The sequence below is a fragment of the Aotus nancymaae genome, unplaced genomic scaffold (assembly GCF_030222135.1).
Source record: "Aotus nancymaae isolate 86718 unplaced genomic scaffold, 86718_ANA_hifiasm-v0.15.2.pri h1tg000020l, whole genome shotgun sequence".
In the NCBI taxonomy this organism is placed as follows: domain Eukaryota; kingdom Metazoa; phylum Chordata; class Mammalia; order Primates; family Aotidae; genus Aotus; species Aotus nancymaae.
In genome coordinates this window covers 3,451,381-3,472,752 of record NW_026988432.1, presented here as the reverse complement: position 1 = coordinate 3,472,752, position 21,372 = coordinate 3,451,381, and the positions used below count along the sequence as shown (strand labels likewise).

The following is a 21,372-nucleotide window of genomic DNA, read 5'->3' as shown; positions in this document are numbered from 1 at the left end:
TCACAACAACAGAGTCATATGTCACCAAAATTATAAGTGGGTCACAGGCTGATTTTCTACCACTTCCTTGTGACTGCTAAGCATATGCCAGGCACGTTATTTTTTGTATCCCAGCTGCTTACACAATCAGATATGGTAAATCAGGCATGCTGAAAATTTCAATCACATTGGAATCGGCAGCAGTTGTATGAGCACAGCTGTATTTAAAAGCAGTGAGGATGCCCCAGACGCTTTTACTATATAGCCATGGTGAAACAGGAAGGAGCAACTCCTGCCATTTTCTTGTTTTACCTGAGAACTTGGGAGTACTTTTTGGTGCATATGTCTCTGTCTTTTGTGTTAGACTAATACCGGTTTTCACATGCTTCCTACTTGTCCATCTAAATGAATATTTTCCTAAAGGAAAAAGCACATATTTGAAGAGCAGACAAAACTGAAGTCCATGACACACTGCTCTGTCATACTGTCAAATAATGGCTCCTTGTCAGGTACGGTCACATCTCCGTAAGAACAACAGAGGATGTGGCATCTCCAAATGGCCCACGAAAAAGCTATGCTTCATCCCCTGTGCTTTATCAGGCGGTGAGTAGGAAAGGTGGTGGGAGCCCAGCTCTTGGAAACCTGCCTGGAATTAGTGGGTTGAAAAGCTGAGTCTTATTTATAAAATCTTTTTGTTACTCTTGGCTTATGTTTAGTTTTCATTTTTCCTATTCAATATTTTAAATTTACCAAAGTAATAATGGACTTCTAACAAGTAAAATAACACAGACATGAATAAAGAAAAAGCTGCAAACCTTCTCAGATACCCGCAAGTCACTACTCACAGCAGTGTGGACTACAAAAGCATGTGTCCCTTACACATTTTATGGAAGGCGTTTGAATACCATACATTTAATTCTGTAATTTGCTTTTTTCCTCCGGATCAGCAGATGTAGATATACCTATTCATCTGAATAAACTGTATAACAAAACAGAGCGGACATGCCATAGTTTATGCAGCTATTCTCTGATGTATGAACATTTGGGGTTTTACTCATTACCGCTACAAACCGTGCTATATTAAATATTATTACACATGAAACAAAGATCTTTGCTTACAAAGAATCCAAGTGATAAAAGTAAATAATAAGAAAATATTGATCCATTTAAGATTTTTTCTTAAAATCAGAAAATACTTATCAGTATTTCATAAATTTTTGTTGAACAAAAGAATGAATATTGGATTTATTTTTGTCTCAGTATTCTTATAATGTCAAAATAAGCTCTACTTACGTGGTACCATTTTTATAAACAATGTATTTTAAACTTGTATTACAGTTCTACTTTGAAAAGCCTTATAAGGAGAAATTAGAAACGATTGAGGCAAATTTGGTATATTTGTTTGAAGTACTTTCTGTATAAATTAGCCCAATGACAAATTGACTTTTTCTAGCAAGTGTTTAGGAAGTTTTTTTCAATAGCCTAGCAAAATTTACACTCATTGAGAATAGTAGAATTTAAATTCCTATTTTGTGTTTAAGTATTTATCATGTGACATATTGAAGCTCTTCTTTTTAAACCTGCAAAAACAAGTTTCCACCTGGTTACTGATATATTTAAATATTAACATAAATCTGTAACACTAACGCTCTTATGGTTGTTTGACATGACAGTTGAGCTCTCACATTGTGGAGGGTATCATCGATACATTCCGTTTCTGGTGTCCTTGGCACCTGTGCTGAAATCTATTTTCCTGCGCTTTTTGAGTTCGCTGAGATGAACATCACAGGACTTTAAGCACCACCTGCTACACACCGGGTGTATAGCAGGCTCTGGGAGTATCCACAGTGTACAGTGCTTACATGATTTGTAATCATTTTAACCCCAAATATTTTCTTTTTCAGTAAGACTCATAGACATGACTTCAAATAGAAGTATTTTTTCCAAATTATTGAAAATCTGAATTAGACTAGTAATGATAGAAAGGGTCTATTATTCTTCTGTTATGAAGCAGTTCTGCCCCCAGTATTCCAGCCGATCATGCATCTTGGTAGAATTTGTCTATTCCAAAACCTCTGCTGTGGAACTTTTTTTCCCACCTTTGTTGTGAATTTACTATTTGGCAATTCCAGTTTTTGTAGAAATGTTGACCTAATTTCATAATAGTAAAGAGATTATATAAATACCTTATTTCATGAATGGTTTATCTTACTCAAATAAATCTTGTGATTATGCATTTTTCTAAATTCAGCTACTGGCTCCTTAGAGAGGTTTGTTGGTTTTGTTTTGGTTTTCAAATTAACTCAGTATTACTAATGATAAAAAGGATCCTTTTTAAAAAAAAAAATGGTTTGTAGGAGGCACATAGTGTGTGCCACTGTGATAACGGACATAGGACACCTAATTCTATAATGAACAGGAGACAGCGCCTGATGACCATAGTGTTTGAAACTTTTTTTCTTAATGTTTGCTATATTTATTTAGCCTATAATTGAATACACAGTCATTTTGCTGTGCTGCGGATCGCCTATGTGGGAGTCAGGATGCATATTTAATGCCTGATTTAAAAAGAAACATAGATGCAGTGACATGTTGGCAATTGTAGGAAAGTGTGTTCTGTGCAAATTCAAGTAAAGGTTTGAGAGAAACTCATTTTCTCTTTCTTAGAAAAGACATGATGTTTCGCAGCAGGAATTGTTGTAGATCCGTATTTATTAAGTGATGAGTAGTTGTTCTTTTCCTTTGCACTCTTAATGACAAAATCAAATGGCAGCAAAGAAAAGAATCTCTGGTTACTTGGAGCACATCTTTTTCTTTCTTCCTTTATCTTCCTCTAATAAAAAAAGACTCCTAAAAGGTTTTGTCTAAGAGAGAAAAACATGTGGCTTGGTTACTAGAGGAAGGAAAGCCAGCAGAAATCTTCTCTGGAATTTTGCCCATGAAGCAAGGTAAAAACAGAAGCATTCACATGTAGTGAAATGTGTGTTAATTGGAGAGTATTGCCATCGTGATTTGAGGGAGCATAATTTATTCCACCAAAGTACAAAGGCAGAAAAGTTATGCATGCCACCAGCCTGCATGTGCCCACATTCTTTGCAGGACCACTATGGTACCCCTAAAGGGCTCTGAGGAACCTTTTCCTAAAGTGCATACAATTTCTAAAAATAAATTAAACAAGTGTGCTGCTTGCCTTATGTTTTTATCAACTGTGTTTCCTTGACTTTTGCCTTCTAGAATTACAAATTACAAATACATGACAGCCAGAACATCTTCAGGTTCAGTACCTCAGTGTATGCAGTACTGTTTCTGTTCAGCTTGAGTTTTGAGAAAATTCATTTACTACATTTCTGTCACCAAAAAGTCCTAAGATTGCAGGTCAAATCCTGTAGAAACTTTATATTGTCTAAGAAAATATCTTCAACTTCATGTAACTGCTACCAAATGAATTGGGCAGTTTGGGGTAGCTTGGTCCCAGCTTATTGAGGACATAAGAGGGGTTAAAAACAGCGTGGACTGGTCAGTAGGGTCACCCAGTATTTATCTACTCAGTATTTTAAAGCTTTCCTTTCTTGAGAAAATAGGCCAAGTTTTTACATTGGGATTTGGAGATCTTAAGAAATTAAAACTTTCATGTATCAATTAAGTAACTGGTCACCAATTTTAACTTTTCGTGGAGTTTGCTGTTCCAAATATAAAATCTTGTAATGTTTCCTTCCTTCTAAGATGGTCCTTTGTCCTTTTCTCAGCTTCTGGCTGACACTAAGTGCCCCCATTTTAATTTCTTCCAATCTAAGTCATCTCTACCCCTCTTTGAAGGTCAAGCCATTTTCTTCTTTCTTTTTGTATCCTTTTATCTTCCTTCAAGTAACTCTGAGTTTGCCTTTAATAAAGATGCACACAACTGCACATTCTTAACCAAATCAGTCTTTTCATTTCAGATAAATGATTTTTCTAATCTTGTCACTTACCTTCTTAAGTGGTGAGATTCTTAATTTTTTTTCTTGACCATTTAAAAACCATTGACCAAAATAAAATGTGTGATAAATGAATTTTAGTGTATTGAGGGTAAGGGACATGAGTTACTTTGTCTCCATCAATCTTTTTCATAGATATTTGGAGTACATTTACTTCGTTGTTTTTTTTTTTTTAATTCAAATTGAAAGTAAAACTTGAAAATAATTTATTTGTATTACTGTTTTTTTTCTTTAAAACACTTAAAAATTGAATAGGACTGTGCAGATGAATAGAAAGTCAGCTTGTGGATGCCACGTTCCAACAATAATAGCTATTCCACACCAATGAGTTGGAAATTTCATATAATTTTAGAAGCATATATCCTGTAACTTAGTTCTAAGAACCGAGACAAATACTCGGAAGTTGATGGAACCTGAATGGATTAATTGTTTTAATTTAAACAGTAGATTATACATTTCTTTCCCCACCTCCATATCCATATAGACAGCCAATTTTGGGAGAATACTAATGTTCACTTTTACCTTTTGCTGTCATGCAGAATAGTGTGAAACGGATATAATTTGTAGAATATTTTCATGTGATCTGAAGAAATGCTGAAGAATAGACTTTTAAAGTAGAAATATAAGGCAATAAATATTTTAGGGGAAAAGTCAATAACAAAATGGACCTAACAGTCATTAGTAATTTGATTAAGTCTGTACCATGTGTTAAATTATTCGCAGCAGTCAGGGTATCGATGCTTATACTTATTGAAATGTAACACTCATATACCATTTGAAAACAAGAAGACACGTAACAAGCTATAAAAAAATGAAATATTCCAAGATCTTCAGTCAGTGTCTGAATAAATGCGATGTGCTCTGGTACGGGGGAAGCAAACAGAACAACTCCAAGCCGTCTAAAGAACTATATGAAGATAACGGAGAGTGTATGTTACATAATATATATATATATAAATCACGCACAGAACTTTGGGCTTCCTAGCTAGATTGACAGCTGAGTTATTTGCCCATCTCTAGTGACTGACAACAGGTAATGGAAAGGCTTTTTACCATGATATAACGGCACAGAATATTTCCTAATTTACTACTATAGTTCTCATCAAAAGTACCCTGGCAAAAAAGTAACACGAGATTTATCACTTCAATTACTGGAATTTCACATTTAGTTTAAGGAGACGTGTTTCTATAATGTGACAGGCTTTACAGATTTTGAACTTCTTCAGACATTGCAGCTATCAGGGTAATCAGAGAGAGATATAAATGAAAGCAATTGTTACAGTTTTATAACTTTTAATGGTATCTACTGGAAAGAAATAAAACAGACCATAAACTGATGGTCTTGGTTAGGTGTATTTTAAAAAGCTTTTTGTCAGCTTAAAAAAATGTTCAACAGTCTGAAAATGGACAGGAACTACCTTTAAACCATCATAATGTTATAATTATAAATGGGTTTTTTGATGTTACGATTGTGAGTAGTGCCATAAATCCCATATAAGGACAAATACTGGAAGCCACGTATTTATGAATGTTAACGTGGTAGATGTTTCTTTGCTTCCTTGTACAGAGCTAGAGCACTATTCTATGAGTCAAAAACTGTGATCATTTCCTGGTTCAGCTGCTTGATATCTGGAATCTTTTCTCATTTCTTTACTTGGGGCTAATTTTTGACTTCTTAAAATTAGTTAAATATACGACAACAATTACATGTTAATTTATAGTTATTTAAAACACTATATAGTTTCATCTTATTTCACTATAAGAATCATTACAACTTTTACTATTTCTATTATTAATGTTATTGCTATGTAATGAGTGTATTATAGGGTACACTTCAGATGTCAGATAGAACTGTATTGGTGCCATATTGGACTGCACTGCACTGCTGCTGACTCATATTTGGAATAATTTTTCTTACATAGCAGGTGAAGTTCAATGCCATAGTAAAAGTTATTATGTTCCAACCTGCCCACCTAAGATAGGGAATTTATGATAGCAACAACAGTAAAAGTTCAACCGAATGTGTTATAATAGTGAATTATTTTAATTGTGAGTTTTCTCTTGGTGTAGTTATACAATTACACTTTTGTCATCTACTTCTGATTTTCTACCCTAAAATTACATTGACTTTATTTCATCCTAGCATCTTTTATCCAATGCCACTACTATTAATACCTCTGTATTTATCAAAGTATGTCAGAAAAGTTGAAGATAGAGAAAGAGTATGAACACTTGTAGCCACTGTTACCACAATTGCCCTAAAGGCCAAGTAGTAGAATTTTATTTTAGCTTACCCATTAGCTCACCGCATTCCAGAAAAAGCAGCTGTCTAACACCTCCACCGTCTGAAAACAGAGGGCTCGAGTTGAAGCTGAAATACATAAAACTGAGTGGCAGTGGGAATCAATTCAGCCACTTTTTTCTTTCCATACATACTTACTGAGCATCTGCTAATGTCCCAGGCTCAGGAAAGAAAATGTATAGTTTTGTCTGAGATCTCAGTAAAATTATTTGTAGGAAATTTACCATTACTATGACTAATTAGAACAAATAATAACAAGTATTTGTAAAGGACTTTGCAATTTACAAAATGCTTTCAGATATAGTGCTCACATAATTAAGTGGATATAATCACTTTACCCACATGTGCTATACCTGCTAGAAGGATACTTTGTAACCTCTCAGGTTAATTGCTCAGTTTTTAAAGGTTAATAATATATGTCAGCTTAAGGAAAGTGTGAAAAAATTTTTCCAAGTCCCACGTGACCCTGCCTGCCTTGTAGGAGGATTAGGGATCCAGTGATGTTTTGGCAGAGGGATTTGTGGGGCTGAAGCTTTCTGTATTTTGTATGGAGTAGCCAAGATGTAGGTACTAGTCAGCAACCACCCAACCTATGCCATTCCTCAAGGTGATTAATGGTGACAGATGAAATCAGGTTGGTACATAACACTTCATTTTTGAAGAGCAGAGTAGCTCATATCCAGGCTGTCAGCAAATGCTCACTACCAGTCTTCAAAACATATCTGGAATCAGATCGCTTTTTCCTCCTCTCACCATGTGTTGTGGTCCAAGTGACTGTTTCTCTCGTCCCTCTTACTGGCAGCCTCCTCCTCACTCCTCCTGCTTCCAGCCTGTACTGCTCCCGTTTCTTTTTAGTATAGCCAGAGTTGTTCTGAAGAGCCCTGCCTGGTAGAATTATCTGTTTCTACCCACACTGTCCAGTGGTGGGCACCTGCCCCATGTGGCAGCTGAGCACATGAAATAACAGCTAGTGAGACCCGGGACCTGAGATTTTTTAACTGATTTCTAGCAAAAGGGCCACTAAGCAAACTGAAATTGAATTCAAAAAGAAAATGTTCTCAGGGGTGGGAGAGTTTAATCCATAGCAATCTATGATAAATCGAAAAGAAGAAAAATCATTTTCATTGAACAGTACAATCGATAAGATTTTTCTAAAGTTGAACTAAAAAATAAATTCAGTCTCAAATAATTTTATAAATGAAAAAGAAGGGAGTAAAAGTAAATTGAATTATTTTGAATAACAATCCACAATGTCATAAAAAAGGAGAAATAAAGTCATTAAGTAACAGCTGAAATAAATGATGTAGGAAACAAAAAATAAAAATTAATAAATTTAACATGACTTGGGTAGAAATTAGGCAAACCTTACAAATTAAGAAAAAATTTGAAATAAAAATGTTAATATAACAGCTAAAAATTTAGTGCTTTTAAGAAAATAAGCTATGTAATTTAAGATTGACATATTCTTTGAGCATATCAATGAAATGATACAGAAATAAATTGAGACCCTTTCTTTTACATTATTTTTTAATTTCTGGAAAGTTTTATGTGGCAAAGAAATTGTAGTTTTTGCAAATTTGGAAAACTTCAGAAGTAAATTTGTTGAGTCGACAGGCTTTGTGTGCATTCATATATATTAATTCTTTAAATGCTCTGCATTCTTTTCTGTTACCAGTTTCATAAGCCCCGTTTAGAACATACACCTGAAGGTCCTCAACAAAACACAGGAAATAGAATAATCTGTTCAAACCCATTTAAAAGACTATACAGTATTAGAAATCCCTCAATTGCATCAGCAGGTTAAATTAGAAGATTAAATAGTTATCTCAAAGGATGCCAAAAAGAGATATTGGATACTAAACCATTTTCTAATGACCCTACAAATGGAAGAAAGTGAATGTGTTTGTGTATTTTCTTTATTCCGCAAAAAATTTGAGGTAGCTTACATAAAATACATAAATACATACAGAATACATAAGATAAAATTCAAATAATAGAAAATTAAGGTAAAATTTTGTAATCATAAGGAACCCAGCCAGGACTGAGAAAGTAACTTTCTTTACTCCGCGTAAATCAGCTGGCAGTGCAAGTCCAAAGCGTGTGCAGTGGTCTTCCTGCCCGTGTCCATGGTTGTGATTTCTGCAGTTTCAGTTACCTGCAGTCACAGTGGTTCAAACATAGTAAGTGGAAAATTTCATAAACAGTTATTTAAATTGTTTTTAAAATTATTTTAAATTGCAAGTCATTCCAAGTAGTGTGATAAAATCTCTCTTAGTCCCACTCTTTCCCACTCAGGGTGTGAATCATCTCTTTGTCCAGAATATCCTCGCTGTATGGGCTCCCCGCCTGTTACTCACCTATTTTCTATATTAGTGTGTTTTCACACTGCTATAAAGAAATACCTGAACCTGGGTAATTTATGAGGAAAAGAGGTTTAATTGACTCACAATTCCATAGGCTGCCTAGGAGGCTTGGCTGGGGAGGCCTCAGGAAACTTACAGTCATGGTGGAAGGGCAAAGGGGAGCAAACACCTTCTTCACATGGTGGCAGGAGAGAGAGAGAAAGAAGGGGGACATGCTACACACTTTTAAACAACCAGGTGTCATAAGAACTTACTCATTATCACAAGAACAGCAAGGAGGAAATCTGATTCAATCACCAAATGATCCAGTCACCTCCCACCAGGCCCCTCCCCCAACATTGGGAATGACAGTTTGACTTGAAATTTGGCTGGGGACACAGAGCCAAAGCATAGCACCTAGTGCCCATCCCGGCCGTGAGATGGCCTGTCACAGTGTCACAGTGTCACAGTGCTTGCGTTCAAGTAAAACTTACTCTACTTCGTAATAGCCCCAAAGCGCAAGAGTAGTGATCCTGGCATATTGTTATAAATGTTCTATTTTATAATTAGTTATTGCTAACCTCTTCATGTGCCTAATTTATAAAGTAAACTTTATCATAGGTATGTGTGTGTAGGAAAAAGCATTATACACACACACACACACACACACACACACACAGGATTTGGTACTATCTGTGATTTCAGGTATCCACTTGAGCTCATGGAAAGTATTCCCTGCACATAAAGGTACTACAATGTGAAACATTTTCCTGGAAATCAAGAACAATGTTATATGTGATCACCAATATTATTTTTCTCCTAGTGGAAGAATGAAAGTTATCTGCTTATAATTTGCTCTATGCCTAGAAGATTCTGTGGGAATTTAAACTATTAATAGCTCAATAAAATTGCTGAATATAAGACTAATATACAAAAACGAAGAGCCTTTCTATATTATAGCTATAACCAATTAGAAAAAGACTAGTGGGAAAATTCCATTCACAATTCTAACAAAGATAAATAATAACTTTTTCCATACCCATTTTAAAAAATTTATTCCTGTATTTGAAAAATTAAAATTTGAAATATGGACAATGAATTAAAGTGTTCAGCATTTTAGAATGAGAAGACAGATGTCCTTCCTGATCTAATTTATGGATGTAGCCCTAATAAAACCTGACGGAGGAGCTGAAGTTAGAAGATATGAAAACAAATTTACAATGAGTCAGTGGGCCATGGCTGGAGGACAGCAATCTGTGTCATCGCTGATAGCTCACTGTGTTCCACACACTGAGCCCAGAGGCCTTCTGTATTTCACCTCATTTAATTTCCATACCAGCCATAGGAGATAGATACCATTCTCCCCTTTTAAGATGAGAAAACTGAGTCTTGCCTGAATTATATTAAATGACAGAACCAAGATTCAAAATACACCTGATTTCAAATCTCTAAAAAAGTACAAAAAAGCAACACATCAAATAGATTGATCTCAGGCAGAGTCCATTATATGTAATAAATTAATATATATGTATTTATATTTGTATGTATGTTTTATATAATACTTTATACATTCTTTAAAAAAATAAATAAAGACAGGGTCCTGCTCTGTCGCTCAGGCTGGAGTGCAGTGGCACAGTCATGGTTCATTGCAGCCTCAAATTCCTTGGCCTCAAGTGATCCTCCCTCAGCTCAGCCTCCAGAGTATCTGGGGCCACAGGCACTCACCACTGCCCCTGGCTAATTTTTTGTTTTTTTTTTTAAGAGACAGGGTCTCTCGCTATGTTAGCCAGGCTGGTCTCGAACTCCTGACCTCAAGGTATCCTCCTGCTTCCGCTTCCCAAAGTGCCAGGATTACGGGTATCAGCCATCATGCCTGGTCCATTATACATTCTTAAAGAGGACTCACAAATCAATGTAAAAGGGAAATATTATTTAATACTTAATAAATTGTGTGAGACTTACCAGGATAGCAGTTTGACAGAGTCAATTTAGATTCTTACTGGATATAGTTCACAAAGATAAAAGTTGATGCACTAAAGAGTTAAATTTTTTTTAAATTACAAAAGTCTGTACAGAAGTATAATTAAACCAAATTTTATGAGAGAACGTTCTCAGAATTTGAACATTTATAAAAGAAGTAACAAAATAACTGATGAATAGCTATAGCTGTGCAATAAGGTACATTCTGTATGTCAGAAGTTCCCAGAATAAAAAGGCAACTAGAATACTGAGAAAGCATTTTGTCATCAAATAATACATTAAAATTTTATATCTTTTTATATAAAGAGCTCATTATCATTAAATCAATGGGAAAAACACTACAAACTCAGTAAAAACATAGGTAAAAAAGATGGCAGATCAATCATAAAATAGAAAATAGAAATTTTAACAAACATCTGGAAAGGTATTTAGCATAACTAGTAATTTAACAAATGCAAACTTCTTTTTAAAAAGAAAAAATTATATACCTTTTTGTCTATCAAAGTAGCATAAAAATACATAAACACTTGGTGTAACGTGCATCTACTGCAGTAACGCTGCTCATTGGTTCCTAGTTTTTGGACATTTACTTGATGTTATGAATCAAGTGCCTTAAGTTTTTCTTATCTTTTAATGAGAGCAAGAGAAAGTGAGAGAAATATTTTCACAGTGTTATTTACTGAAAGTAGCCTAAATATCAAAGAGTTGGGGCCACACAATCACGTTGAATATCATTCACCTGTGAGTGGCTTAGCGCACTCCTCAGACAGAGCTGAGTTTAAATTCTGTATATCATTTCACAGTTACATGGCCTAAGGCAATAGCCTAACCTCTCCACACTTGGATTTACCCCTAGTATTAGAATGCACCACCTAAGAGTGTATGAGTGAGATATTGCATGTAAAAATTATCACTTAGCATATGGTAATTTTAGCCATCTCATATCAGTCAGAATGGCGATTATCAAATGTCAATTAATGGTGATTATTAAAAAGTCAAGAAACAACAGATGCTGGTGAGGCTGTAGAGAGATAGGAACACTTTTACACTGTTGCTGGAAATGTAAATTAGTTCAACCACTGTGGAAGACTGTGTGGTGATTCTTCAAAGACCTAGAACCAGAAATACCATTTGATCCAGCAATCTCATTACTAAGTATACACCAAAAAGAATAGAAATTGTTCTACTATAAAGATACCTGCATAGGTATGTTCATTGCAGCACTATTAATAATAGCAAAGACATGGAGTCGACCCAAATGCTCATCAGTGATAGACTGGATAAAGAGAATGTGATGCATGTACACCATGGAGTACTACGCAGCCATAAAAAGGAACGAGATCATGTCCTTTACAGGGACTTGGATGGAGCTGGAAGCCATTATCCTCAGCAAACTATTGCAGGAACAAAGCCAAACACCACATGTTCTCACTTATAAGTGAAAGCTGAACAGTGAGAACACATGGACACAGGAAGGAGACCAAGACACACTGGGGCCTGAAGTGGAGAGGTGGGGAGAGCATTAGGATAAATAGCTAATGTATGCTGGGCTTAATACTTAGCTGCTGGACTGAGAGGTGCTGCAAACCACCATGTTACCTGTGGAACAACCTGCATTCCTGCACATGTGCCCTGAACTTAAAATAAAATTACCACTTAGCATATGTCATATATTAATAAAAAGCCTGGATTTAACTATTCATATGCTACCATTAATTTTAATTAACAGATGTAATTATAAACTGATACTAGCGATATATCCTAATTATAATTAATAGTATATATACTACATGTAATATAACTAATAAGGTATCATATAAGTTAATTAGTAATTAATGGTAGCAAATTTTAATAACTACCTAAGTAAATCAGAGAGTGAATCAGCCAAATTCTTGGGGGTAACTAATCAACCCTCTGATTTAACTGCTGACAGCTGACCACTTCCTCCTGACCACCCACTCCTTCATCCAGAGCGGCCAGAAGTCGGCTTTCTCTAATTATAGTTGTGAATTGTCAGCTCCTCCAGATATCTGAGCACCTACGTGAATGCAAGTATTGGTGGTATAGAGTAATTCAGTCATTTTCCACGTTCAATAGAACTTGCTTTAAAGTGGGAAACTCTTCATTAGGTTACTATATTTAGCTCATTTCATATATTACTGTGGCAGTTGAACTTTGAAATAGTTCAAAGTTATTTACCATTGTAATTTTACTAGTTTGTGGTGGGTTGGTTTTGGTCAATCTGCAACATGTATTGAGCTCCCTCTTTTCGGAATGCACTGTGCTAAGTTATGGGGCAAGTTTTGATTTAAAGGCCTAGGTTTGAGAAAGAAAAGAAGGAAAAAGGAGAGCCTGTGGGAATCTTGAGCTTATACTCAGAATTTATAATGTGAGTTCATGATTCCGTTTGAAAATAAGATTTTGTTTGTAGGCTTTCATGAGAAAGACAACGAAGTTAGGCTATTTGGAGAGTTTAAATTGTGTTTTCAAGAACTCCTGTTTGGAGTCTCTGAAAAAGAGCCTAAAAGTGGTATGCTGGTTTCAGGTGTATTTGAAACTCAGCTCATTTAAGAGGGCAGAATTCTGTTAGGACTGATTAATTTACTTGCAGATACTATTCCTTTATCATCTATGTCTTTGGATTATCTTTTATTCACACCACACAGAAAACGTACCTAAATAATACAGGAAAAAATGTATTGAATTTTCCTCTCGTTAAGACAGTGAAATAATGTAGTGTGAAATTCCAAGATAGGCTCTCCAAGTGAGGCAACACTTTTTGTGACCTATTAACCATGTTCATCTTCAAATGTGCTATCTTCTTCCTATTTTCCTTTTTATTAAACATTTCAACTAGTAATTCTGAAAATTTAGTGTAAAGGGTGATAAATTTAAAGCGCTGTGTAATGGTGTATATTTTTAAAGGAATTATCTTGAATAATTTCATAGGCGTGTACTATGGCAGATGTTTGCAAATCTTGGTTTAAAACTGATTGAAGTATTTTAAGAAAACTGAAATAATGTCAGTGGTAAAATTTATTTTACCAAGTGCAGATGTAAGACATCAAGTTCTCAGACTGATGGCAGAATTAACAAAAAACACCATCTGGTTCAATAATTATCTGAAAATACCCATATTCTTGGATTTGTTTAATACCACTTAGTTTCCAGCTTTATTTTATCTGAGTTTGCACACCAACCAGACTAGGTTGTACAAAACGAAGACTATTTCCATCTGATCATTTAAAAAATGTGTGTTTGCATGAATAATGAATCTTTGAATTGTTACCAAACAAGCAAATTATTTGCGTATGTGTCACATCGGTTATCAAGTTTGCACATGTGACAGCTTCAACAGCCGTCACGTAAAATGCATAGAGCTTGTAACCATATGTTTTTGCTTGACAAAAAGCTAAAACTCAAGATCAATTTTCAATATGGGATGCACAAATTAACACTTTAAAATGCACCACAATATGTACAGCTTGGCAAAATTTGCAGAAATAGCACGTTTCTAGATATTAACTGATATCTTTGGATTCGACCTTAAGGTATTCAATCATTTTGATTAAAAGACTGATTTCTCATAAAACCACAGTCTGTTGGAGGCGCAAAGCCAATGACATTTGAGCATTCATATATTTTCATAAACTTTGAACAATGTCAGTGAGGCACCTCTTCAATCTTGGCCACACAACAGCAGGGTATTCAATCTTTCTTTAGCTTAAGACAGAAAATTTGAATATCAGCATAGGGTTATAAATGTGGCAGCTCACGTGGTATGCTCCATGTTGATTTTGAAGGATCTGTGCAATGTATACAACATTTCACTTCACACTCTTCACCGCTGCTGTCATTTCCCTTCCCGCCTTTTCCCCACCACCTATCCCCCAAAGGCATTATATGTGAAAGCATTTTGCTTGTGTGTTATAAAAGTAATTCCTTTGAAGAGTTTGGTATAGGGGAAGAAAGAGCCTCTTTTAAAACTGGCTTCTCCTAATGCTACTTGTGGCAATTACTCAAAACTGTATGATGATACAGATGCCTTGATGTTTCTTCAGCTTTTTCACCCTTTGAATGTAGTAATTAGTCATTATGCTGCCACAGGTACCTGCTCCCCTTTGGCCTCCTAAATGAGATCTTAGCAAAACCTGGATGTTGTTCAAATACTTCTTTCGGTTGTGTTCAGTGAAGAGTGATTATCCTATATGGTTGGTGAGATGTGTAAGCTTTTCAGTTTGTTGTAAATAACACGGCGTTAATTGTATTAACATCCACTACATATAACGTGTCTCTCACTTGAGAGTGTTGTCTTGCAAGCAGCTTGGGCAAAAACCAGATGGGCTGTGAGGGGAAGATGAGCAATTCTGTCTTGCCCAAACAGAAAATGTGACAACATTCTGTTAAGTCAAGAGACGACGAAGAAGGCATTTTTTAATATATTGTAATATACGACAGATGCCCAAAAATGTTTACCTAAAATATCTTTAATCTTGCTAATCTCCACATTGAGTATATCCTAATGTTATAACAAAAAGCATTATTAGTACTCATAGACAGATAATAAAATATTGAAAACTTAGCATCAACTGGCATAATCCCTCAGAATTCCTTTGTAACAAAATCTTCTGAGTCATGGATAATAATCTAGATTGTTGTATTTCTTATTATCTGCACATACCTCATCCTCTGAAGAATATCAAGTGAAAATTTTGAATTGGTAAGATAGAATCCATTAGTAATACCATATCAGAAGAGATAGTTATTAATTGCATCCATAATTTCAATAAAATTTGCTATTTGAAACACAGGAATAAACAACTGTATAAATCTGGAGCTCTTTCAAACCAGTACAGCTTGATTCAGTAACCCATTGAGCTAAGATGTTTTCAGTGACCAGCAACTCTTACAAACCACTTGGAAGTGCAGTTCAACAGGCAGTGATGCTGATTCTGCTGCTGTTGATTCCAAATAACTGCCGTGTTTATTAGTGGTATGTGATTGGCCACATGCACACCTCAGTAAATACTTTGAGCATAGATTATACCTGATGATTAAAGGATTTCCTTGGCTAAGTCGATGACTGCTTCTCCAGAACCCTGTGCTCTCAGCCCTGATCAGGCTGAGCTGCAGTGGTTCATCCATTAACTCAACAGACATTTGCGGAGCATCAACTGGGTGTCAGTCCCTGTGTGAAGTGCAGTAAACACTGTCATCCTGCCCTTATGGAGCTTGCATTCTACATGTAAGTAAGTGTCAAATAACTGCAAGTTGTGGCAAGGCCGAGAGTCAAAGAAAGCAGTAAGTGGCCTGCGATGGGGAGTCACAGACGCTCGTGCAGGAACTGGGGGTTGTATTGTACCTTCATTCTGGAAGAGCTGTCTGAGGAAGACAAGGAACAAGCTATTCAAGGAGATGAGAGCTTGAAAACATTTCACACAGAAGCGACTGAGCACAGAGACCTTTGCAACACATTCACAGCAATGAGTGATGCAACTGGTGTGGCCGAAAGGAGGCAAGGAAGAGGGTCCTGCGTAGGCAGTGGGAAGAGCTGTGGGTTTTCATCCCTGGGATTCCAAGAGCAAATTTTAATTGTAAGAATTTACCCTTTCCCCTTTATGGAGGATGGATTTGGAGGGTCAAAGGTAGAACCGGGAGACAGGAGAGATCCAGGTGGTCCAGGCTAAGGGTGTAGCCATGGGATAGAGCACAGAGTAGGATGCAGGATGCATTTTGGAGGCACAGGTGGTGGAACTTGCTAGTGGTTTGGATGTGGAGGGTAGGGAGGGTTGGTCAGGGAAGAAGGATTACGAAGTTTCCATCTTGAGTGAAGTGGAAGTGTGGCTACCATCTGGTCTCTAATGCTGTTTGTTGGGGCAAACAGCAGATTTAGGAGGAGGTCATCTTAGGAGGGAGTGTGAGGAGAGACAAGAGAGGGTTCAGAATTCAAGGTCAGACAGAGGCGGGTGGCAGCCCAGCAGGGCAAGAAGGAGTGGTCAGTGACAGAAGGAAATGAGAGGGAGCAAAATAAAAGAAGTCAAGGAAACGGGGCTTCCAGAAGAATGAGACGGTCAGCTGTAGCTGCTGCCCACGAGAGGTGGTCAGAGTAACCCTGTACTTTCCACAGCACCTTCCTGTAGCGCCTGTAATGGAACGCACTGCTGCACCTTACCATGGCAGTGGGAACGTGAGTGCAGGTCAGCGTGCTGAGCAGTTCTGTCCTGGCCTCTGCTGGGTCACTGCAGTCCTGGAAGATTCCAATTTTGAGTATGTACTCGTTCAGAAGGCTGTGTTTTCTTTACCAAACATGAATACTCATTAAACTACGTATTTCTAGGCCTTACTCTGGAAATTCTTAGGGCAGGGCCCTGTAGCAGCTTGCGAGGCTGCCCTGACAGCACCGTGGGCTGGGCGGCTTCACAGCGGGCATTGATTTTACCCTCGTTTCGGAGGCAGCCAGTTTGAGGCCACCGTGTTGGGCAGGACTGGCTGCTTCCAGGGCCTCTCTCCTTGGCGGGTGGGTGACATCTCTGTGTCTTCACATGGTCTTCCCTCTGTCGGTATGTGTTGATCTCCACCTATAAGGACCCTGGTCATGTTCGATTCGGGCCCACTCTAAATGACCTCATTTTACCTTCGTGGCCTTTTTAACCCTGTCTTCAAATACAGTTAAATTCTGAGGTACTGGGTGTTAGGACTTCAACACAGGAATTTGAGGGGACACATTTCAGCTTCTAACAGACTTAAAATATACATCATACAGATGCCTCTAAGTGACTCTGATGCCGTTGGGCCTCGGACTAGCTTTAGGAAACACTGAACTTCAATGTTCAGGAACTCCGCTAGGTACTGAGATAGGAGGGCGGGTCGTGGACCTGCCCTTGAGAGGCCAGTCCTCCTGCAGGAAAAATGCGAGAGCCCCAGAAAATGCAACCGTCTGTGTCTTCGAGGGTGTGTGCGCCTGTGTCACGTAGACAGACGTTGTTCGAGTCGTCCCATCCTGTCTACATGTGTCTGTCTCCTGACCTAGCCGAAAGGCGGGCTCCGCATCTGTGAACATGGATGATCATGCGTGATGCACCCTCTCTTATGTTAGACTTTACTTTTAGGTCAGACCATTTATTTTGTTAGAATAGCTAAACATCTGTAGCAGGATATTCTGCCAACAGAAATTAGCTGGTTTGTTCCTATGGCCGTATTTTCAGGTGCCTTTGTTGCAGTCACTAATAAAATTAGCACAGCTAACATCTTGGATATCAGAATAAAGACTGACCCTTTTATCTAAATGCACATAATATAGGGCTTCTTTTAATTTGACTCAAAAAAATTCACTGCAAAAATGTCATGCTTTCCATCTTCTCCTTGTTTGTTCATATACACACATGTACAAATAACAACCAGTGCATAAGGCGAAGGTCACAAGATGCTTTCATTGAGCTGTCGACCTTCGAAAGATAGGAGCTCTGAGACAATGTGGTGTGTTATCACAGCTCAGGTGCTGTTTATTGTGAATGTTTTATATAGCCTAGTTCACCTCTTTTACATTAACCCAAAAGCAGTGGCACGTTCAGTTTCGTTCCAGAGAGCAGGAGTTATCAATACTCCTCTTGGACCTCCTGGGTGTCTTTTTCCTCCACTAAGGAAGTGCTAGCAGCTGGTAGCTGTTTGTCAGGCAGGCTGGGTGTTCGTTCTCACTGCACAAATTCCTTGCTGCCCTGGGCATGGGATCAGGGAGCACGCTCACCACCTTCATTCAGAACAGTGTGTGTGTGTCTGTGTGTGTGTCCCTGGAAGTGCGTCATTTCTTCAGCTCCCTGCAGGTGCCAGTTGTAGCCTGTAATTTATTGCTGGTTTCTGTGATTTGCTGCATTTTTTGTGCAAACCATTGCCAACATGCATGAGTACAGTGAACAGATATCTTAGAATGTCATACAGCTGCAATTGTGGTAACAAGAAATAGCTTCAAACTCAAAGTCCATAAAAAAACAGAAAAATTAAGGATGAATTCTTGCAACAAAGGCTGCTTCGCTTAAGAAATGTTGTGAAGAACGTGTGTTATGTCCAATCATGAGCATTACATTAAAAATATAGAGAAGAGTTTTCATGTGCGTACAAATGGCAACAATAAAACATTGAAGAGCGTTTCCAAAATCCATATGTCCAATGAGAGTTATATAAAACAAGTGTTCCTGGGAGAAAAGTGTATTTCAAAAGTCACATGATCTTTTGGGCTGGGCGTTCATAGACTACTGAAAGAAAAACCACGATCATGCCAAGTTTATTCATCTGCCTCAATTGTGAATTTTCACATCAGAAATTTAAAAATTTTATCCATGAACTTCACTGGATTTAACAGCTGCTAGCAACAATCAGAGCTGTACATTAGATTTCACTTCTATCAGTTGAAAAGTGTTATACATTATTATTATACATTATTATCTAAAGGATTGAGATTATATCTCCATAAATCACATTGTGGATTAAATTATGGTTTTCACAGATTCTGTCTGAAATATAATTGAGAATTATCTGCAGAATTTGGTTTGCTTTTGAAATGTGAATTGTTGGAGAAATGAATTGCTAGCCTGGGATTTATTATACATGCCACATTTCTCAAATTTCTGCAGGCTGATACGGTATTGAAAAAGAAATGCTTTAGAAGTCTATTCAGTTCAGCAAACTTCCCTTTGACTGTGCACTGTTGGCCAGGTGACATACTAGAGGCCATATAAGTACAAGGAGGAGCAGTCCTTGCTCTAAAGGGCTCTCCTGGAAGTGGTGGCCACAGAAGGCATCCAGGAGGGGCAGGACCCGCCTGGATGCCTGAGACCCACTTAGAGTGCTTCTGAAGACCCACTCTCATTGTAACAGAGTGGGGCAGCCCTTCCAAGAAGGCAGCGTGGTGGTGTAGGAAGAGCCCTGCCCAGCGGGCCCCAGCTCCTATTCTACTGCTGTCTAAGGGAAATTTCACCACCCTGTCCATTCTCTACCCCAGTGTTGTGTTCCCAAACGTGACAACTTACCCACTGGAGTGACTGCATGCCAGAAAAGCAGAGCTTTCTACACCTCACCTGGTCCCTCTAAAGCACAATGACTTGCCAGTCATTAAGAAATCCTCACTTATTCAAGGTCAGTTTAACCATCTAGGGCCATGAGTGTTTGCAGACCTGAAAGGTGTCATTGCCCCATACACATCTCAGCAGCTCCCTCACCTGCAAGACCTCATGCTCATGTAATAACAACACAGACTGCAGATCTCATAGTCACCTGTGAAGGGCCAGGGGCGCTGGTTAATAAAGAGAGTTCAGCTTCCTGTGCCGTTAAATAATATAATGGTCATCGTTTTTAAAATAGCTTCAGGGCATAGGAAAACAATCATTAAAGTGATAGTGCAATGAGGTAATATCACTGGATTTCAATAATGTTCATTTTCTGTTCTTTTGTTTAACTGATTTTTTTCGTGAACTAATCCTATGCTGGTTCTGAATAGTTTTCCTTACCTTTTCTCCATGAAAGAGAAAATGGGTTATTTTATTTTAATAAAGGACATTGATGGTCTTTAGTGTGTGGAGAAAATTGATCAAAATATTAATTAGACTTTTGTTTTGCTAGTTTGCATTAGACAGATGGAGTTCTGATCTTTAACAGCACCGTGACTCATGAAACTGCTTGTGTACTAAATGCCATTATTAACACAACAGTAGTTTTCAGCAGTTGGTAATTATTGGCATAATTAAACATTTATCAAGAAACGAGTATTTATCATTCATTAAACTTTCATTAAAAATCCATCTTAGCACAGGCTAGATTAGCCAGTGATTTTCAAGTGGTAACTTCTTAACTTCTGGCAGGAATATAAGGCATTTTCATAATAACCGAAGTTGTACACAAGGTAACGTTCCAGGAATTGTGGGCAGTTACAGGATTTCAGATGCATTTTGTGTTAAGTGTTTTTTGAGACTTGGACCCAGAGTGAGAAAGGTACTTGGCAATACGCTTTGGGGTTTACTGCACTTGGCACTCTTCAGCAGCCGATCCAGGAAAACATGTTACCCTTGGCAAAGAAAAGTTACTGCCAAGCAAGCTCTAAGATATTTACATAACTTAAATTCCCCAAAACATGGAGTGTTTACATAGTTTAGGGCATGAAACTTTCTATCGTAAATGGAAACCAGACTAGAAGTCGAGACCAGCGGAATCACACTCTAAATGCCTAGACCGGAGAGTTCCTCCCACACCGAGGAGGTGGTTTTCTTCTCATTCCTCTGCCACGCTAAGGCTGTCTGTCAAACAAGCATTTCCATGTCACACGGAATGTGTCACTTGATGCACAATCAGACGGCGATCTGGGGGCCGTGTTCCGATGTGTTGGCTTGTTTAGATAGCACACTTGCTTCCTAGAATTAAGGGATAAATCGTGTAGAACTTGACACTAAGGGAGTTTCACCCGCTGGCTGCCCTCAGCTCCTTCATCCCGAGTCCTCTGCGTTTCCGTGTTGACTGTGCACTGCCGGCGGCTGTCCAGTTTGACTCTCCACAGACCATTTGATGTTATTATGCTTTTCTTGTGTTCAAAAGTTGAAATCTCTGGCATATTAACCTTATAGCGCACCAACCTTCTTCCCTCTTCTCTTGACCCTAAGGTAGGTGTCCGGTACCCCAGCCTATGGTTTGGACTGGCTGCACAATCCTAGTTTTCCCTCTACCCACTAACTGGAAAGCGTCATACACGTTTAGCCTACTGGTGTCCTCCCAGAATGAGACATGGGGAGAAGATGGTATTAGATAACTAAGA

At 37.8% G+C, this 21,372-nt stretch overlaps 1 protein-coding gene across 1 annotated transcript in view; it reads left to right on the top strand.

Moving 5' to 3' along the window:
- Positions 1–21,372, top strand: part of ZNF407 (zinc finger protein 407) — a 459,175-nt gene that overhangs the window by 405,970 nt on the left and 31,833 nt on the right. The gene's annotated exons all lie outside the window — the stretch shown is intronic.